Here is a 20,723-nt window from a genome sequence, read left to right as displayed (position 1 = left end):
ATTAAAATGCTGACATATTCACTTCCATATTTGACTCCACAATTTAGTGGTTTGATTTGATTAGCTAAATCATTAATAAATACAGCGAACAAGGTAGGGGACAAAGCGTCCCCCTGTTTCACTCCTGATGGTGTGGGAAACCAGTTGGTACAAGCATCATTTACCTTTACACATGCTTGTGGTGCACTATAAAGTGAGCTAATTGCCTGATAAAACTTTCCATCTACACCAGTCTTAATCAATCTATAGGCAAGAAGGTCTCTATTGACAAAATCAAAGGCTTTTTGGAAGTCAATAAAGCACGCGTATGTTGATTTGTTTACCTTCAGTCTATTTCTTACTATGGCACATACTGTATAAATGTGGTCAATACAAGCCCTGGCTTTACGAAAGCCATTCTGCTCCTCTACCAGAAGCTGTTCTTTTTCTAAAAATTCCATCAATCTCTCATTAAGTAAAGATGAATACAATTTATAAACTGTGCTCATCAAACTAATTCCCCTATAATTAAGGGGAACTCTAGGATATTTTTTCTGTGATTTTTGGTATGGGGCTTATGATGGACTTAGACCATATTGATGGTATTCTACTGTGTTCAAAACAATTGTAAAACAAATTAAACAAAATTTGGGCAAGCTTAGGTGATTTTAGAATTTCATTTGGTAGGTCTTCTATACCTGTAGCTTTTCCTATTTTAGCTTTATCAATAACCTTTAGCACTTCCCCCATAGAAATCTCCCTATTAAGGTTACTTTGAAATGTTACTTCTTGCATTTCTTTTTCCCAGTTGTTTTTTAATCGACACATTTCCTGAAAGAAATCATCATCAAAGCCTATTGCATCATTTTCAAATAGAGTGGCAAAATCTTTTTCCCATTTAGACAACACTTGTGAAGTCTCTCTTATCAGATTTCCCCCTTCTCCCCATACTTCCATTGGAATTATTTTTGTACGGTCCTAACTTATTAATTTCACTCCAGAAGTGCTGAGGGCTTGATGATTGGATTTCTTCCAGATACAATAGCTGACCTCTTTGGTATCTCCGTTTAAAGAAACGGTATCTCTTATCAAATGCATGCTGACATTGTCTGAAATTATCTAACAGTTTCTGCCTGTCCCCTATAGCTCCTTTACATCTTAAAAACAATCGTTCTGAACTATGCATAGAGTACCACAGATCCTGCAACTCTTTATTCCAGTATGGTTTGCTTTGCTTAATTCTCTTTGTTTTAGTAGTATATGGCTTGTCCTGGGAGTATTTTCCCATTTCATCATGGACCAATTTACATAGATCACCATACCAACTATCTAACATCTCCTGTGTAGTAAACAAGCCTGCTGTCTATCCACCAGGTCTATCAATGCTTTGCATCTCATATTAGAACACAAAAAATCATTTGGTAGTTTTCTGCTTACACTTCTTTTATAAGGTTTAAATTGTTGGTCACTTTCCCTCGCTAAATCTACATCTATCTTAGTTCCATAACCTACTGTAAAATCCATTACTAACAGGGAATGGTCAGGCACTTTACTACGTTCTCCAATGAGATGCATGCAACCAGTTAATTCTACCATTTGATTAGAAGTTATCACTTTGAACAATGTACATGTTTTCAAACACTCAGAAGGAGTTGCTATATAATCTACAACTGCTTTTCCTTTTATATATACTGAGGTGTAGTTGTCATTTAGTGGACATATTCTGCCATTTACAATACACATTTTGGAGTCTTTAAGAAATTCTATCAATGATTCTCCGTGTTTATTTACCCCCTCATCTAGAACAACTCTCATTGGCACATCATCAATTTCCCTCACATACTGTAGTTGGGTTACCAGTTCTACCATTTACATCACCACAAACATAAATGGCATCCACATCGGAATATAAATACATGTGACTCAGTAAATGACCAAAAAAAACGGATGCATCTCTTCCCCATGGGGATGTCTCAGGGGGAAGGTAGCATGAAAAAACAACAAAACAATATTGTGAACTCAAGCTAATAAAATGTAAACCAAGAATTCCATCCACCTCTTTACTGATCACTTTAATTTTATATGAACTTAATAAGTCACATTTAACACAAATACCAACCCCCCCTGAACCCTTTGGTGCCTTAACATGCTTTTCTCTATTATTCCCATACCAGACATACCCATCCAAGTCAATAGAAGCCTCTCCCGTTAAATGAGTTTCATTTAATGAGATTATGTCTGGTCGTAGTGTAGGTGATTTAAAATCACAGTTCTTAACTCACGGTTCTTGTCTGTCCATCCGTTTACATTCCAGTGGATTAAAGAGAGATTTTTGGCATCAATCTGTGTGGTTGTAGACGCGGCTCACTTCTCTCCTTTTTTCTCTGACGTCACGACCCTGACAACTCCGGAGCGGTCAGGTTCACGTCCACGTCCAGTGTCCCGTCTCATTACTCGGCCATTCCCGGTGATGAAGAAGTCCTTTCCCGATGGCATCTCTTCAAGGATAGTTCTGAAGTTGAGATCGATCAGACGTTCAGTGTGTGATTTGGCTGATCTAATATAGACCTTGCCAAACGTCGTGTTGTCCTTAAGCTCCCTTTTTTGTCTCAGCACTGCCACTTTATCTCCAGTTGTGTTCATTTCCATCTTAATCAGCCCCGGGCCCCGTCCTCTCGGTACCAGCCGTTCCACGGCAATAATCATTGGTACCGGGTCGCACCGCAGCCCCTCAGCCAGCAGCGCGTTCATTCTCTGCATAAGATCCTCACCATCTTCAAACAGCAGGCCCGAGATAACGATGGAAACATCGGGGTCGAATTCTGCACGTTTAACTTTCTTGTTAAAGTTGACTTCCACCTGGTCGATTCTCGCAATTACGTGCCCGATTTCCATATCCACATTGGCTTGAATCTCGCTTTGTTTTTTTTGCAGTTCTGCTCTCATGTCGTCTTGGTTCTGCTTTACCAGTGTAACCATCGAGTCATGCAGACTGTTGATTTTACCATCAAGTTGTTTCTCCAGAGAGGAACCCATTTGTTCAATTTTGTCTTTAAATGTCTTCTCCAGCGAGCAGCGTGTCTCGTCCATTTTCTCATTTAGTTTCTTCAGCTCTTCCATGACCGACATATCGTTTAGAGCCGTATCTTTTTTAGCACTTCTGAGCGATATCTCACCTCCGATATCTCACCTCCGTCACTCATATTTAATACTCTTCAATTTGATAACAATTACATGTCATTTCGATTTGTTTGTCTCCGTTTATCTTAGTTTGTTCTCTGAATTTGTTTGGAGCACACGCAAACGCGCGTCTCCGTCTCCAACAGGAAGAGGGCTATATATAGCAACACAAGTAAAAAATAATAAAAAAAAACTGTTAGGATTTAGAAGACATTTGTAAAATCCCCAGCGGCAAAGATTTGAGTTAAAACTTTGCTTTGAAAAACATACTTTCAAAGATTTTGCAAAAGAAATGTACGATGTTTAGAAAAAAAATAGCGGATCTACAAGCTCATAGCGCTGCACTATGCTTGTATTTTTGGATAGCCCAATGTATAAAGTCATGGTTATAGCTAAAAATGTAAAATGACACATATATGCGTTCCTGGACTGAATGGGTTAATGTCACATAGCGTCCCACTGCTCTGGTTCTGTCATCCACCTACTGGCTCTATTCTCTCTCTCTCTCTCTCTGTCTTTCTCTTCTGACTCTTCTCTCCCTCCCTCTTTCTTCTCTCTCTCGCTTTTATCTCTATCCTCTCTCTTTCCTTCTCGTACTCTTTCTTTCTTTCCTCTATTACTCCGTGCTCTCTTTCACTCCCTTTCCCTTCTATCTCTCCATCTCTCTCTCCCTCTCTCTCCATCTCTATCTCTATCTCTCTCTCTCATTCTGTATCATTAATAATGAACATGGCCCACTTCTCTCTAACTTGCTACAAGCTCTTGTGAGGAGCTGTAATGATAGTTGGTCCCCCAGGGACACACACACACACACACACACACACACACACACACACACACACACACACACACACACACACACACCCCCCCCCCCTCTTTTTTTGCGTTGCCATCGACTCATAAGTGTGTCCCAGCGGGATTTTGATACAAGCATCATGGAAACAGTGCAGCCTATCATGAGGCCACACACACACACACACACACACACACACACACACACACACACACACACACACACACACACACTGCCTTATTACTTCAGACAGAATGCTGTGGGGAATATACAAACTCTCACACACACACACACACACACACACACACACACACACACACACACACACACACACACACACACACACACACACTGTGGATTGGAGATATATATATATAGTGATGCAACCTGTCTGACACCGTCTGCTCAGCAGAGACACAGAGACAGAAGACATACTGTAGTATATATAGAGCTGTTCTGATACCAGTATCGGAACACACCGATACCGCCTAAAATGCTGGTATCGGTGAGTATGCCAGTCGACTCTATTAGGGCTGTGAATCGTCTGCTATCTCACGATTCAATTCGATTCCGATTCTTGGGGTCACGATTTCGATTTTTTTAAAACAAACGATTCTCGATTCAAAAAACGTTTTTTTCCGATTCAAAGCGATTCTCAATTCAAAACATAGGATTTCAGGATCTACTCCAGTCTGCTGGCATGCAAGCAGAGTACATTTACTTAGCTTTTATAATTGTAAAGGTTTTATCAACTGATAATAATGAAAAACACACAAAGGTAAATCCAAGATCCAAAAAATAATAATACAAAAAAGATCTATATTATACATATATGAAATAAATTACGGTAATCTTTTTTTGGAAAATGAGAATCGATTCTGAATCGTCCAACATTATAATCGCGATTCATATTCGAACAGATTTTTTCGGACACTCCTACAGTCTATGCCATTCCGATACCACGTCATTTATTATTACATGATATATTTTGATTGCTTCAGTTGATGTTGCACACGACTGTTTTATACTCTTACTGTACTATTTACATTATAATTTAGAATAGCTGCACATTAAAAATTGTTAAAGGAATTTCTATTTATTCCTGCATCAGTGGTCCTCAAAAGGACCCCCCACAACTCTGAGAGTGTACAAATGGCCTTACGGGTACATTTGGTGTCATTTGGTTCCATTTATACACTCTCAGAGTTGCAGACCAGAGAAGAGATAGAGAACAGAGGGAATATATAGAGAGAATTTTGAGTAAATAGAGCAATATAATGGAGCAAGAGAGAGAAAGAGAGAACACAATACAATTATTAATAGAGAGAACAGACTGAGTATTGCCCAATATTATGCTCTGTCGTATGGCTGTGTCACGCGGCGAAAATAGACGATCCATAAGCCCACAAAGCGTTGCGGTTGCGACTCTTTGTGGCCTTATGGATCGCCTATTTTCCCCCACGAGGTACCGTCATGGACGGAGCAATAAATAACTCTTAGATTCTCTCATGTTTTCACTCTGAGAGAGAGAGAGAGAGAGAGAGAGTGTCTACAAGTGTGCCAAGATCCTGAGTGTTTTACCTCAGTGTGAGGGTGTAAATGAAACAGGCCGTGTGTTATGTAACCATGAGAACATGAATGACAGGCCAAGTAGAAGAGAGATTGAGGAGGAGAACGAGGAGGAGGAGGAGGAGGAGGAGGAGAGCTTGAAGGAGAGACAGCGAGCGAGGAAGTGGAGAAGGTAGGCGTTCTGAATAGACAGACAGAGAGAGAGAGAGAGAGACAGGGGAGTTGATGTGAGAAAATGTTGGGTTTGTGTTTCATTAAGGCTTTTTCTCCAAACACCTTTCACCATTCCTTTCCGGTTCCTATGGTTACCGCCACGCACGCACACGTGCACACACACGCACACGCTTGAAATATGTATTTATGTCCACATAAACAGAAGTACAAGAATGCCTTGTTCAAAAGACTGCCAGTGCAGTCAGACAATAGGAGAACAGCCAGTTACAAAGTTCCTATAAGGCAGAACATTGTCACATATATAATACAGGTGACAAACTTGTCAGACACAGCAGACAACAGTCATGGGAAACAACGCCTCCTCTAAATTGAAAAATGTTCTATAAGATCAGTTATAAATGAACTCTCCTCACATTTTGGTAGCTGCTATACTTTGTTTTCCACTTCTGATCGTAGCCCCCCCTCGATGTAGCTGGCCATCACAGCAATGTCCAAACCCCTCTGCGTAGGAGCGCGCCAAAAAGCAAGGCAATTACCTGTCTTCAAAATGTTTTTCTAAATCCTAACAGTTTAAAAAAAAAAAAAAATAAAAAAAAAAAAAAAAAATAGCAGATCTACAAGCTCATAGCGCGGCACTCAGTGCCGCGCTATGAGCTTGTAGATCTGCTATTTTTGAATAGCCAAAGAAATCTAAAGTGACACAGATGCGTTCCAGGTCTTAAAGGGTTAAAGGTAGGGTAAGTGAAATGTTTTGGTATTTTTTTTGTTTGTTGTTAAAAAGGTTAAAGTACTATATTCTGATAGTAATCATTACTACAGAGTGTTTGTTTCGGTCACAGGCGTCTCTCCAGCTCTTTAGTAAACAGAATATACGTACATTTTCAGGTAGGTGACACAATTTAAGCCAATCACGAGAGAGCACTGAAAATGCATTTTCTGTTTAATAAAGAGCTGGAGAGACATGGGAGACTCTTTTTTTACTGAACAAACATTCTATAGCAATGAGTACTATCAGAATATAGAGCTATTTAACACTTATTTTAACCAAAGTAAATCACTTACCCTACCTTTAAGAAGTAGGCCTTGCAGTAATGGTGTCACGGTTTTCAATACGAATCTAAATCGAATCGAAATTGGCGTTCGATTCAGTGAATCAAAATTACAATCCGTTTTGTTATAATCATGCATGCACATGTCTGTTTTTTTTTTTAATTGATTGTTTGAATACTTTATTAACAGTTGCAAATAGTACAGTGGTACGATATTACAAAGATAAAAGGATAACACAAAAAGCCCCAGGGGCTTGTTACCATTGTGGTCCTTTTTATTATTCTAGATTCCCATTTGTTATTTATAAATGGTATTATTCAAATAAAAGTTACAAATTGAGAAACAAGCTCTGTCGTATGGCTGTGTCACGCGGCGAAAATAGACGATCCATAAGCCCACAAAGGGCTTGGTCACGGTTTTTCGGTTGGTCAGTGTTTTTCTTTACGAATCAAGACTCAAATGGACCCTTACAGGTCTGTAACTCTGAGAGGGTACAAATGAAACCAAATGGACCCTTACAGGTCTGTAACTCTGAGAGGGTACAAATGGAACCAAATGGACCCTTACAGGTCTGTAACTCTGAGAGTGTACAAGTACTCTCAGAGTTAGGTGGGTCTTTGCAATGTAAAAGTTTGAGAACCAATGCTCTACACAGCAATGTGGCTGGTCACGCACTAGGGGGCGCTAGCGATGAGTTTACACCCGGGCAACAATGGGCTCAGCCAGCAGCACTGAGGGAGTTTCATGCTTGTCTTGTGAAGGAAGGGGCTTTAGTGTTGTTTGTAGATCTAAGTGAACTCTGCTGTTCTTTCCAATCAGATTTCATGGTCCCAGTGGAGCGAACAGCCCTTCTATAGGCATTCTATTTCTACAGTCTGCTACTGATTGAACTGAGCAGGGTTTGCACTTTGTATTTTATCCTGCTTGTCTGTTGAAACATTGTATATTTAAAGTATTACATCAGAGTTATGAGCATGCAGTCTCTCTGAGACATGTTCATAACATAAGGAGATAAGGAGACAGACCGACAGACATTTTCATAAGGAGACAGACAGACAGACAGACAGACAGACATTTTCATTAGGAGACAGACATTTTGATAAGGAGACAGACAGACAGACAGACAGACATTTTCATAAGGAGACAGACAGACAGACATTTTGATAAGGAGACAGACAGACAGACAGACAGACAGACAGACAGACAGACAGACAGACAGACATTTTCATAAGGAGACAGACAGACAGACAGACATTTTGATAAGGAGACAGACAGACAGACAGACAGACATTTTCATAAGAAGACAGACATACAGACATTTTCATAAGGAGACAGACAGACATTTTCATAAGAAGACAGACAGACAGACAGATATTTTCATAAGAAGACAGACAGACAGACATTTTGATAAGGAGACAGACAGACAGACAGACAGACATTTTCATAAGAAGACAGACATACAGACATTTTCATAAGGAGACAGACATTTTCATAAGGAGACAGACAGACAGATATTTTCATAAGGAGACAGACAGACAGACAGACATTTTCATAAGAAGACAGACATACAGATATTTTCATAAGCAGACAGACAGACAGACAAACAGACATTTCATAAGGAGACAGACAGACAGACAGATATTTTCATAAGCAGACAGACAGACAGACAGACATTTTCATAAGGAGATAGACAGACAGACAGACACAGACATTTTCATAAGAGATAGACAAACATGTTCATAAGGAGACAGACATTTTCATAAGGAGACAGACAGACAGACAGACAGACAGAGTGGGGGCAGATGCTGTGAACATCTTAATTTGTCGGTGATCCCTGATAATCTCAACATCATACAGACATCCCTAATCCCCCCCCACACACACACACACGGTATGCACACGCACTCAGACTAGCAGCTATCTATCTATAATATCCATCCCATCTATAAGACAGTGTGTGTGTGTCGCAGTTGATAACATTGGGGTGTGGCTGGTTGTCGAGAGAGAGAGAGAGAGAGAGAGAGAGAGAGAGAGAGAGAGAGAGAGAGAGAGAGAGAGAGAGAGAGAGAGAGAGAGAGAGAGAGAGAGAGAGAGAGAGGAGAGAGAGAGAGAGAGAGAGAGAGAGAGAAGAGAGAGAGAGAGAGAGAGAGAGAGAGAGAGAGAGAGATGAGAGAGAGAGAGAGAGAGAGAGAGAGAGAATTAGAAAAATAAACGACAACAGTCTCCTATCATTGCTCCTATCAGCAATGAGTGCACTGCACAAACATTAGAATACCAAGACAAGAGAGAGTGGAGGGGGAGTAGGAGGGAGAGAGAAAGGGGGGGAGTAGAGGGTAGGGGGAGAGCATGGGGGAGAAAGTGGGGTAGAGTGGGAGGAGGGACAGAGAGAGCGAGAAACAGAGATAGAGGGAACAAAGCAGGGGAATGTGATAGAACAATAATATGACATGTGAAGAAGAGAGAGGATGAAAAGAGAGAAGGGTGGAGACCAGAGAGCTCTATCCAAGATGTTATCAATGTTCCTGAAGGACCCGTCAATGTTCTCTCTGTGTGTGTGTGTGTGTGTGTGTATGCGTGTCAGTGTGTGTGTGCGTGCCGTGCAGTAATCCACATGGTTATCCTCTCCTCTCATCCTCTCCACCATCATAAATCCATGTCTGTCGTTTCATCAATAAGAGGCTAAAACAGGCCTCCAGGGCCCCAGCACAAAAGCCCCAGTCCATACTGTGTGTGTGTGTGTGTGTGTGTGTGTGTGTGTGTGTGTGTGTGAGAGAGCGTGCGCTTGTATCAACTACACTTGTGAGGGGTGAGGGCCGAATGTCCTCATAAGTATAGTAGAATGTGAGAACTAGACGTTGTGAGGACCAGATATACAACCTCACTCTCAGCTGGTAGATCTGCTATTTTTCTAAAATCTTGAACATTAGTGGACATTTTGTATTTGTTTTTTTTGTTTTTTAAGCAAACATTTTAACACCAAATCTTTGCCGTCTGGGGGTCCCTGGCTCGTCATATTTTCAGATGGGGGTCCCTGGCATGAAAAAGGTTTGACAAGCACTGGGTTCGAGGTTTAGGATTAGGCATTTAGAGGTTTAGGTTTAGGTGGTTATAGTTTTTCCCTATTTCATACTTAGTCGAGCGGCGACGACAGGCACTGAAAAATAGCCGATGTACAAGCTCACAACGCGTCGCAGCAATCTTCAATGCAGTCCTAAAATGTTCATGTCCTCGCAAGTATAGTAAATACAAACCTGTGTGTGTGTGTCTCTGAATGTGCTTGTGGATTTTTGCCTTGTTTTTCTCACTCCCCCGAGTGCGTGCGTGCGTGCGTGCACATTCATGCACATTCATGCGTACACGTGCGTGCGTGTTGTTTTTGTGCGAGGCCAGCCAGTGAAATGGCCCGGGCTCGATTATTCATGCTGGATTGGCCCCAGGGGGCCGTGCTGTTACGGACCAATGTGGTAGAAAGGTCCTCCCCCCCCGCGCCGCCAAGCCTTTTCTGTTTCGATCACGTTCTGTGTGACATGCATGCCGGAACATGCGGAGGTGCGTTATTGGCGCTCATGGCGGCTATAGAAGAAGCAAAGGGTCTTCAACAGGGTTTTTTTTTTTCAGGCCAAGGACCTCCTTAGCCCAAGAGAGAGAGAGAGATGAAGCAGGGACCCCCACTACATACAATATATTTTATAAAAATGTATAGTTGCAGATTAAACCTTCTCATAGACTTCATAGATGGCTTCATAGACTGGGTTTGACAGCACTGTCATCAGTGTTTTTTTGTCTGTTTACACAATATATTTTCTATTAATATGTTGTGTTTATGTTAATGTGTATTTTCGCACGGTGCAAGACACGATGAAGCCATGCAGTATGGCTTGTCGCCATCATGTTTGTGACAAGTGAAGGTCTGCTCTTCTGGGCACTTTCCCCGAGGTGACACCGGCTTCCTACAAGTTATTTTCTCCTCTCAGAGTTTTGACTTATCCACCGTGCCATTCAGACAGAAAGAAGAAATATTCAATTTAAAAAGGTATTGTGATTTTTTTTTTGAAAGGTTCTATTGTCAGGTAAACGAAGGTCGTCGCTTTGAATGTATTTAAAAAAAACAATTTTAACATTTCGTCACCCGATTTAGATGAGACATAGTTGTGAAGGACGCCCACAAGGCTAAGCCATTCAGCGGCAGTCACTGCATGCGTTTGTGTCAAGTGAAAGACTCGCGCCACTCTTGCACTTTTCCTGAGGTGTCACTGTCGACCAGAGGGTCCGTTATTATAAGTTCTCTCCTCCTCTCCAAGTTCCACCTTTCCAGCCAACGCATCAGGCCAGAAATGACAAAAAAAGAAAGAAAAGTAACCGAAAGTGGAATATAATACAAATACATTTCAGCGTCATTCAACCATGACCTCCAACATCTCAGTGTCACTAAAGACTAAGCTTCAAACCTCCCAAAACAAACTAATTCCACTACTTCTCGGCCTGGGGCCCAAGACCCCTGGTATAGACAATGTTTTCTGTTGTGTTTGAGATGTTAGACCAGAGCTCGATAGAGCGAGAGAGAGAAGGGGATGGAGGGAGAGGGAAAGAGAGGGAGAGAAAGGCCGATAGAGCACCGGCTTCGAATGCTATCAATGCATTGAATGGGAGATTATCACGTTTTATCAGACCATTGAATGGGCGAGTAGGCGACGAGTAGGCGATATACGGACCTACCCGTGATTTGTCAGACCATTCATTGGGCGTAATCAGGAGCTACTGACCTACTTGGAGGCGGAGCAGTCCCCACAACAATATTTACCATTCTGTGCCTATCGGTACATACTGTAACTCCAACGGCGCTGAGTAGGCTCAGGCGAACGTCACACCGTTCAGGACGGCAACTCGGTCGCTTTAGCTCCCTCAGTGGTCCTTCACGGGGTGACAGTTCGCCTGAGACTGCGCGCCTCCGTCATGGTCCGAAACTAAAACCGAAACTGAACTATTTAAGTCATCTCCGTTGGTAGGTCAGTATGTCTTTTTTTTTACTTTAAATTTTTATCCCACGATTTTGTAACCCTATTTTTTACACCCAGTGCCAATAGTCTATGTAATCCTGGGCACTACCTTCCCTCTGCCAACCTAGGGAGGCCAGGGCCGAGCTCATGCCTCCTTCAATGCATGAGAGCCAACTGACCTTCTTGTCACCTGACAGAGGAGAGTTTCCCTGGTTGGACGTAGCGTGTGGAAGGAACACGTTATTCCAACCAGTTCCTTTCCCCTCCATCAAGCACCCTGGCTGGCCAGGGGGAGGCAGTATAGTGACCAGGATTACTGCATGTTTTTGTGAGGGTACCTAGTACCTACCCTAGGGAACACGGGGAGAACATGTAAACTCCACACAGAGAGGCCCTTTCGCCAACCCCACCTATGGTATGGGCGCTGATGACGCGGAGGAGAGAACACGCCCCCAGCGCCCACAGCGTCCCCGGTGGGAATCGAACCCAGGACCTTCTAGCTGTGAGGCGACAGCGCTACCGACTGCGCCAGGGGTCAGTATGTCTTGATAACACCCAATGAATGGTCTTATAAATCGCGGGTAGGTCAGTAGGTCGCCTACTTCGCCCATTCAATGGTCTAATAAAAGGTGATAATGTCCCATTCAATGCATTGATAGCATCCGAATCAGGTGGATAGAGCCTACTTCACCAATACAATAACCTGGAAAGGAAGAGAGTGGGAGAGAGCCTACAGTATTAACACATTCCATGCCAGAGGTTAATCTCATAATGTACTCACCAGTGCCAATGTTGTTTTTTTTGTTTTTTTCACGTCGCCATAGACCTTGTTAAAATCCTTAAGATTGAGCTCTGCACTGTTTGTAAACATCGCCCAGATCTCCCTGCGTCTACCAGACGCGTGTCAAACGGACCTCCATTGTTGTAGTTAGAACGGTTTACGTTAAACAGTGATATGCGAGGAGAAAAAACTACAAGGAGAAAATGGAGTTTCAGTGTGCGCTTTAGAATGGGGCCGACGGGATCGGCAAAACGGGATCCCGAATAATTCCGCTTCCGGTGGTGTTACAATGAAATGTGCCGTACTAAAAATTTAAGGAAAAAAAAACACTTCGCGTAGATCTACGCGATTGGCACTCAATGTGTTAATATATATTTTTAAAGATTTCTTTCTGGGCTTTTTTTTATGCCTTTATTGATATAGTAGGATAGTAGGTTGACAGGAGATGGGGAGTGACATACTGCAAAGGCCGTCGGGATCAGGACTCGAACCAGCGACACGCTCTCAGGCTATACTTCTGGACCGCTACGCCAGCGGTCGGGGCCCAAGCCTACAGTATTTCACCCATGCAGTGTCCCTGGCCAATGCTGGCTGGCTGGGTACTGAACCAAAGAACAACATGCAGAGTTCCTGTCTGAGAGATTCCAGCTCGCTCATAACTATAGCGGATAAAAGGGGGCGTGTCAGGGTGGCACAGGCTTAACCCTTTCTCTCCGGGAACGCATCTACTAATGTCTTCTAAATAATTGGTTCTCAAAGTGGGGTCCGGGGACCCCACTTTGAGAACCCCTAGGGGTCCTTGAGGGGGTTCCAGGGGGTCCCCAGAAAAAAGTAGTTAATATAGCATCTCAATCATTTTAACCACTTAAAAAATAGCAGATCTACAAGCTCATCCGTGTGCTGCGCTATGAGCTTGTAGATCTGCTATTAAAAACAAAACAAAAAAACATTAGTGAACATGTTTAACACAAATCTTTGCTTCTGGGGGTCCCTGGCGCAACATGTTTTCAGATGGGGGTCCGCGGTCAAATATTTATCAATTCGGGGGTCCTTGACATGAAAAGGTTCTAAATCCTAACTGGTTTCTGAAAAACGTATTTTGCTATAATATCAGTGGCGCTCAAACGTTTTCATGTCAAGCACCACCCAAAATGATATACAAGCTCATAGCACGGCACTCGGTGCCGCGCTATGAGCTTGTATATCTGCTATTTTTGAATAGCCAAAAGTATAAATTAATGGTTATAGCTTAACATCTTAAAAATGACACAGATGCGTTCCCGGATTGAAGGGGTTAAAATTCCTGCCCACCACTGTGGGAGACTCAGAGGTTTTACTGTGAATCCTCCCAACAAACACAAACTGTCCGTGTTCGTAGTAGGGCTGTCAACTTTCCTCAGAAATGATATTCGAATATTGGTCTTAAAGATTGGCAGATATTCGAATATTATTATTAGTATTATAAAACAATATATTAATATTTTTTTCCCCCCCCAAAAAAAATCTATTTTCTTTTTACAGAAACAATACAAAAAACAATGTATCGAGTGCTCGGATCCAATAAAACATATATTTTGTTTGTTTTTATAACTTGATACATAGTTTTTTTTTATTTTCTTTTATATATTCGAATATAACATTTCATATTCGAATATACATATTTTCCCCATATTCGAGGAATATTCTATATTCAAATATTAATTCACCAGTTCGTAGGAGGACAGTCAGTTGGTGGAGGCTTATCTCTGTTGTTGAACTATAGTGACGACTCCGAGTGATTCATAATTATCTTTATGCAGCTAAATGATATTGTACCGGCATATCTCTGCTGTCGTCGAGCAGAAACCTCTTATCTCCATATTTAACTTTCTTTTCGTTTTTTTTGTCGTAAATCAACGCCCTACTTGATCATACTACAGCGTCACACAAAAGCGTCAACAGTAGCAGATCTACAAGCTTGAAACGTCTCACTTCGCGCCACGTCTTGAGCTTGTAGATCTGCTATACTTCCACTACTTCAGAATAGGAATCCTGAAAAGTAACAGTTTTGGACGTTTGAGGTTTTACTTTGTTTACATTTAGATGAATGTGACTGAAAGACAAATGAACATTTCCTCATATGTAGAACTGATATTGATATTTTGCAAAGCAGCTTGCAGGCTAGTCAGACCAATAAGCCATACTGGCCAGGCATCGTGCAGACACACACACACACACACACACACACACACACACACACACACACACACACACACACACCCTCGTGTGCCTTCTCGCTTCTGCACAAACATGTACGCACACACAAACCCACACACACACATGAATACACACGTGCCCACCAGTCTAAATCTGTTTTTGCCAGTGCACACGTTTCATATCTCACTCTCTCCATTCCTCTCTTTCTCTTAGACACACACACACACACACACACACACACACACACACACACACACACACACACACCACACGCACACGCACACACACACTCTCTGACCCAGGGGTATGTTTGTCTGGAAGGGGGACAGGACAGAGGTCTTGTTGCTAGGCAACAGAGGGGCCCCTGAGTTAGAGATCAAACCCCTGGAATGCACTGTGTGTGTGTGTGTGTGTGTGTGTGTGTGTGTGTGTGTGTGTGTGTGTGTGTGTGTGTGTGTGTGTGTGTGTGTGTGTGTGTGTGTGTGTGTGTGTGTGTGTGTGTGTGTGTGTGTGTGTGTGTGTGTGTGTGTGTGTGTGTGTGTGTGTGCGTGCGTGCGTGCGTGCGTGCGTGCGTGCGTGCGTGCGTGCGTGCGTGCGTGCGTGCGTGCGTGTGTGTGTAATCACACGTCAAACTGGTGCTAGCCGGTGTGTAAAATGAATGACCAGGGGTCCTGGGTTATAGTGTTAAATGTTGGGGTGAGATTTAGAGCCAGGGCTACATTTGTAAAGAAGAACAACAGACCCACTTAAACTGTAATTCTTCGCACGACAAATTGTCAAATATTCAATCTACGAGCTCACAGCGCGCCACATTACGACGTGTTGTGAGCTTGAGTTACGTTTTTCACAAAACTGCTAGGATTTAGAAAGGCCTTTGTTAATGAGCCTCCAAATGGTCTATATGGGTTGAGTCATCGTTGCATGCTATTATATTAGCATGCTATTATGTTAGCATGCTTTCATATATAATGTGTTCAGTTCAGTATAGTGGCCTTGTTTTAACCCATTAAGACCGGGAAAGTAACCACTTTAACCATTATTTTATACTTTGGCTATTGAAAAATAGCAGATATACAAGCTCATAGCACGGCACCGAGTGCCGCGCTATGAGCTTGTATCTCTGCTATTTTTGAAAAATCATGAAAATCTTTGAATATATATATTTTTTAAAGTGAACATTTGTAACTCAAATCTTTGCTTCTGGGGGTCCCTGGAACTAAATATTTTGAGATGGGGGTCCGCGGCCAAATACATATCATTTTGACATGAAAAGGTTTGAGAACCACTGATATTATATAGCAACACAAGTGTTTCAGAAAACTGTTAGGATTTAGAAGACATTTGTAGAATCGGCCTCAGGTCTTAAAATCAGACGGATGTCACCGGAGCGTTCTGGGTCTGCCTGACGTTTCTTCCAGTTAAGGGAGAGTTTTTCGTTGCCACTGTGGCAAAATTGCTTGCTCAGGGTGGGACAATGTGGGGTCTCTGCTCTATGAGACGACTTGGCAATATAATAACCCATTAAATCCAGAAACGCTATCTACAAACACAAATCTACAAATGTCTTCTAAATCCGAACAGTTTTATGAAAAACGTATGCTTCTATATCAGTGGTGCTCAAACGTTTTCATGTCAAGGACCCCCAGAATGATATGTATTTGGCCGCCGACCCCAATATCAAAATATTTAGTTCCGGGGACCTCCAGAAGCAAAGATTTGAGTTACAAATGTTCACTTGAAAATATATATACTGTATATTCAAAGATTTGCACACATTTTCACGATTTTTCAAGAAATAGCAGGCACTCGGTGCCGCGCTATGAGCATCTGTATTGTGATATTTGAAAGGTGTCAAAAAGTAAAGGAAGCTAATATAGCCATTGCTTTCAAAGAGTTGCCCAGTCATATAGTTCTGAAGAGAATCTGTTTTCGTCACACCCATTTCAAGGCCATCTTTGTTTTTCAAATAGTTTGGCGACAGCGTGCACTGTGTGACATATCTTTCTATTAATAAGTGTGCACGAGTAATGTATGTGGAAACTCAACAATGGCCTTTTTCCCTGCAGTTCAGTCGGTCACTTTCAACCTAGCCTACGTTACAAATAGCGAATACAGTAGAGCTACAAGCTCACCACACATTTCCTTGTGATGTATTGTGAGCTTGTAGACCTGCTATTTTCACCAATCGCTGTTTGATGAATTATATAGGGCATAAATGTTAACTCGACAAGCATTGTTTTTTTGCGAGTGACACCTTAGTGATGTCATCAGAGCAGGTCAGACATTTAGTGGATGGTATTTGAAATGGCTTTACATTAAATAAAAGTAGATAGTAAATACCTTACAGTACTATACGCAACGTGAAATAATGTCAATTCTTTAATTTAATAAAATGTTATTTTGTCCAATCTGTATGGTAGAGTATGTTAATATAACTCTGAAAGGTCTATTTTAGGTCTATTTTACCTTAAAAAACTAAACAAAAAAACAATATATTTGTGGGTCCATTTTACTACTATGTATGAAAGCCTATTATGGACATATAAGTATTATTATTACATTTGAATGTTGTGTACTGTATGCAAATCATTCACATTAACACAGGTTGTAATCCTTTTGTTAATCTTTCCGGTGTGTCCTGCTAAGCCACAATAAACTGACATCTGGATGATAGGTTATGATGGAGTCCATCAACACAATGAAATGCATAGGACTCTAAAAATAGCTTTTCTGCTCATTCCATCTGTATGCCTGATTCTGTCAGTGAATTTACGCCATGTTTAACTGCTTATACATAGCCCTATATACTTAATCGTACAATGAACAGCAAAAATCATCGATCTACAAGATCACAATGCGTTGAAACGCGACACATTGTGAGCTTGTAGATCTGCTATATATATATATATATATATATATATATATATATATATATATATATATATATATATATATATATATATATATATATAATTTGTTTTAGGCCACGGGACCCCCATAACTAATTATTTTTAGCTGTTTTGTCATAAAATATCAAATTAGAAATGTTACACTCTTATACATACATGGGCAACTGGGGAACCAGGGGCCACATGCGGCCCCGACCTTCACTTAATGCGGCCCGCAGGTTAATCGGAATACTGATATATATTATTGATTTCAGCTGTTACGATTCCAAACAGGCAAACATGACCCGCTTTAATTACTTTTATTAGTCTCCAGGGGTTTATTAGTCTATATTAGTAGCTTAATGACTAGTATTACATTTCTATTGTCTTTTTTATGTCCAATGCATTTGTATTTAAGTTCATAAAGTTAACATAAGTATAACTAAATGCATTTGAAATTAAATACATTTGTTAGTTTTCAGGATTCCAATTAAAAAATAGCACAAAAGAAAAATCTGGATTCCTATAAAAAAAATAGCAAAAATAGCAGATCTACAAGCTCTAAACTGTGACGCGTTTTGAGCTTGTAGATCGGCTATTTTTGCTACTTTTGTGTGTTTTAGAAAGTTAAAATACGGAGATATGTATAAGTAAATAAATGGTGGCCCTCTCCATCATCAAAGTTGCCCACCCCTGCTCTTATATGTCCACCTAACCATGAGTATTCTGACATTTTTTTTGCACCTCAGAAAATGTGTAGCTCCAACGGTTTATGAGATAGAGCTATGTTGGAAGTAGCACACAGGGTGTGGTCATTTTTAAATGGCCGTGGTTATTCTGGGGTATTTCGTCCCGGATAGAGATTTAGCCACAGTTCCTAAGTTGTCCCTTGGCGTGGTTTTAGCCTAGAACAGCCTCTCTCTTCATACCAGTAACCTGAAAGCTGATTGTATGACATTCTGTATAGTAGTGTGTATATCTGTCTGTCTCCTATATATCATCATGATTTGTGTGCATGGGGTTCTCATCTTAAACAAGCTGCGTGCTTAACTGAGTCTTCCAGTTTAGTAGACCTTGTATTGTGAATTTTGTACTTCCATGTACTGTGATTCTCATGTCTTACTAAATAAAAGTACATCAATCAATCAATCAATCCTAGACTAAAGCTCACAACCCAATGCACTGTGAGCTTTCTATTTTTTGCCGAAGGTCGCCCCAGAACAAGGACGCCATAGGGTTCATGTGGTTGAGTGACACTTTGATCTGAAGTCTAAAGTCATATTCTCGTCATAGCAACATTGTCCAGATGCCAGACTGACAGTCAGACAGTAAACACTCACTCAGTCAGCACCGTTGGTAACCTTCAAAGTAATCACTCACGAATCTGTCAGTAGCACCGCTGCCTTAAACGTGTAGTGTTGCTGTTAGTAGGAATAAACACAGAAGCACCCGGGAAGAAGTGGACTATGAAAGGGGAGGAGCCAAACCATCTCTCTAGTCTATTGCCTTCAAAGAGAGAGAGAGTTTTATTATAATTTTTTTATCCCACGATTTTTGTAACCCATTTTTTTCACCCAGTGCCAATTGTCTAAGTAATCCTGGGCGCTACACTCCCTCTGCCAGCCTAGGGAGAGCCTAGAGCCGAGCTCATGCCTCCTCCAATGCATGAGAGCTAGCAAGCCGCTTCTTAACACCTGACAGAGGGGAGTCTCCCTGGTAAGTCGTAGCGTGTGGAAGGAACACGTTATTCCAACCAGTTCCTTTCCCCTCCATCAGGCACCCCGGCTGACCAGGGGGAGGCAGTATAGGGACCAGGATTACTGCATGTTTTTGTGAGGGTACCTACCCTCACAGAGAGAGAGTTCTGACCCAAAAAGAAATGACATGAATATTCCAGTTCCACACACTCTGGGACCAGGTAGGATTAAAACATGTAAGGCCTTTCAGTTTCAGCTCTACCTTGAGTGCCTGGACTTGGATTATTTATGGCCGTGTTTTTTGGGTGATATCTCTCCCTCTCTCTTTGGATAATATTGCCTTCCATTGCGTTCCTGCTATACCTCTCTCTCTCCCCTACTTTTGTTAACACGTTGGACTGTTTTTAGTTGAGTTGAGGACAAGCAAAGACATTTCCATATAAAGCTGTCAAAACTAAATGTTGTCATATACTGTATCTTGGTCTATCAGTCCCAGTGTGACCCATGCAAGACTTTGCCTCATACCAAAAATAGGAACAGTGTATAGGTTGAAGGAGTTTAAAGGTAGGGTAAGTGATTTTCTTTGGTTAAAATAAGTGTTAAATAGCTCTATATTCTGATAGTACTCATTGGTATAGAGTGTTTGTTCAGTAAAAAGGAGTCTCCTTGTCTCTCCAGCTCTTTATAAAACAGAAAATGCATTTTAGTTTCAGTTTCAGTTTCATTTCCAATTTTATCCAATCAGGATAGAGAACTCAATCAGGATATAGAGTAAACAAGTGAAATTGGAAGTGATGACACTAAGAAATGAGCAGGCAAAATTGGAACTGGAACACTATAAAAATGAAGCTTAAAAATGGGGACTTTCTCCTGATTGGCTGAGATTTTGACACCTACCGGAAAATTTATTTTCTGTTTATCAAAGAGCTGGAGAGACGGGGAGACTCCTGTTACTGAACAAACACTCTATAGCAATGATTACTATCAAAATATAGTGCTTTAACCTTTTAACAAAATACTTTTTGTTTTAACCCAAAAATATCACTTACCCTACCTTTAAATATATATATATATATGAAAAGAAATAAACCTTCCCTCTGCTTCTCTTAGGAAGGAACCGCACACTCCCAATGATGATTCCATCATCATTGGGAGTGTGCGGTTCCTTCCTAAGAGAAGCAAGAGGGAAGGTTTATTTCTTTTCATATGCATCCTCTTGCCAAACCAGCACCTCCACCCTGGATGTGCACGAGAGCTAACTGTTTATATATATATATATATATATATTTTTGAAAAATCTTGAGAGTGTGAGAACTACTGATTTAGAAGGCATTTGTAGAATCGACCTCAGGTCTTAATGGGTTAAATGCTGTATGCTATGTCCCACAGGCGTTTGTTTACAAGACCCTATGGAGATGA

The 20,723-nt window shown here is 41.3% G+C and overlaps 1 long non-coding RNA gene across 1 annotated transcript in view; it reads right to left on the bottom strand.

The window, feature by feature from the left end:
• Positions 1 to 20,723, bottom strand: part of LOC308080286 — a 408,660-nt gene that overhangs the window by 222,527 nt on the left and 165,410 nt on the right. The gene's annotated exons all lie outside the window — the stretch shown is intronic.

The sequence above is a fragment of the Gymnoscopelus braueri genome (assembly GCF_963280865.1).
Source record: "Gymnoscopelus braueri genome assembly, chromosome: 24".
NCBI lineage: Eukaryota > Metazoa > Chordata > Actinopteri > Myctophiformes > Myctophidae > Gymnoscopelus > Gymnoscopelus braueri.
The sequence above is the reverse complement of the archived record's forward strand: the minus strand, read 5'-3'. Positions and strand labels throughout refer to the sequence as shown.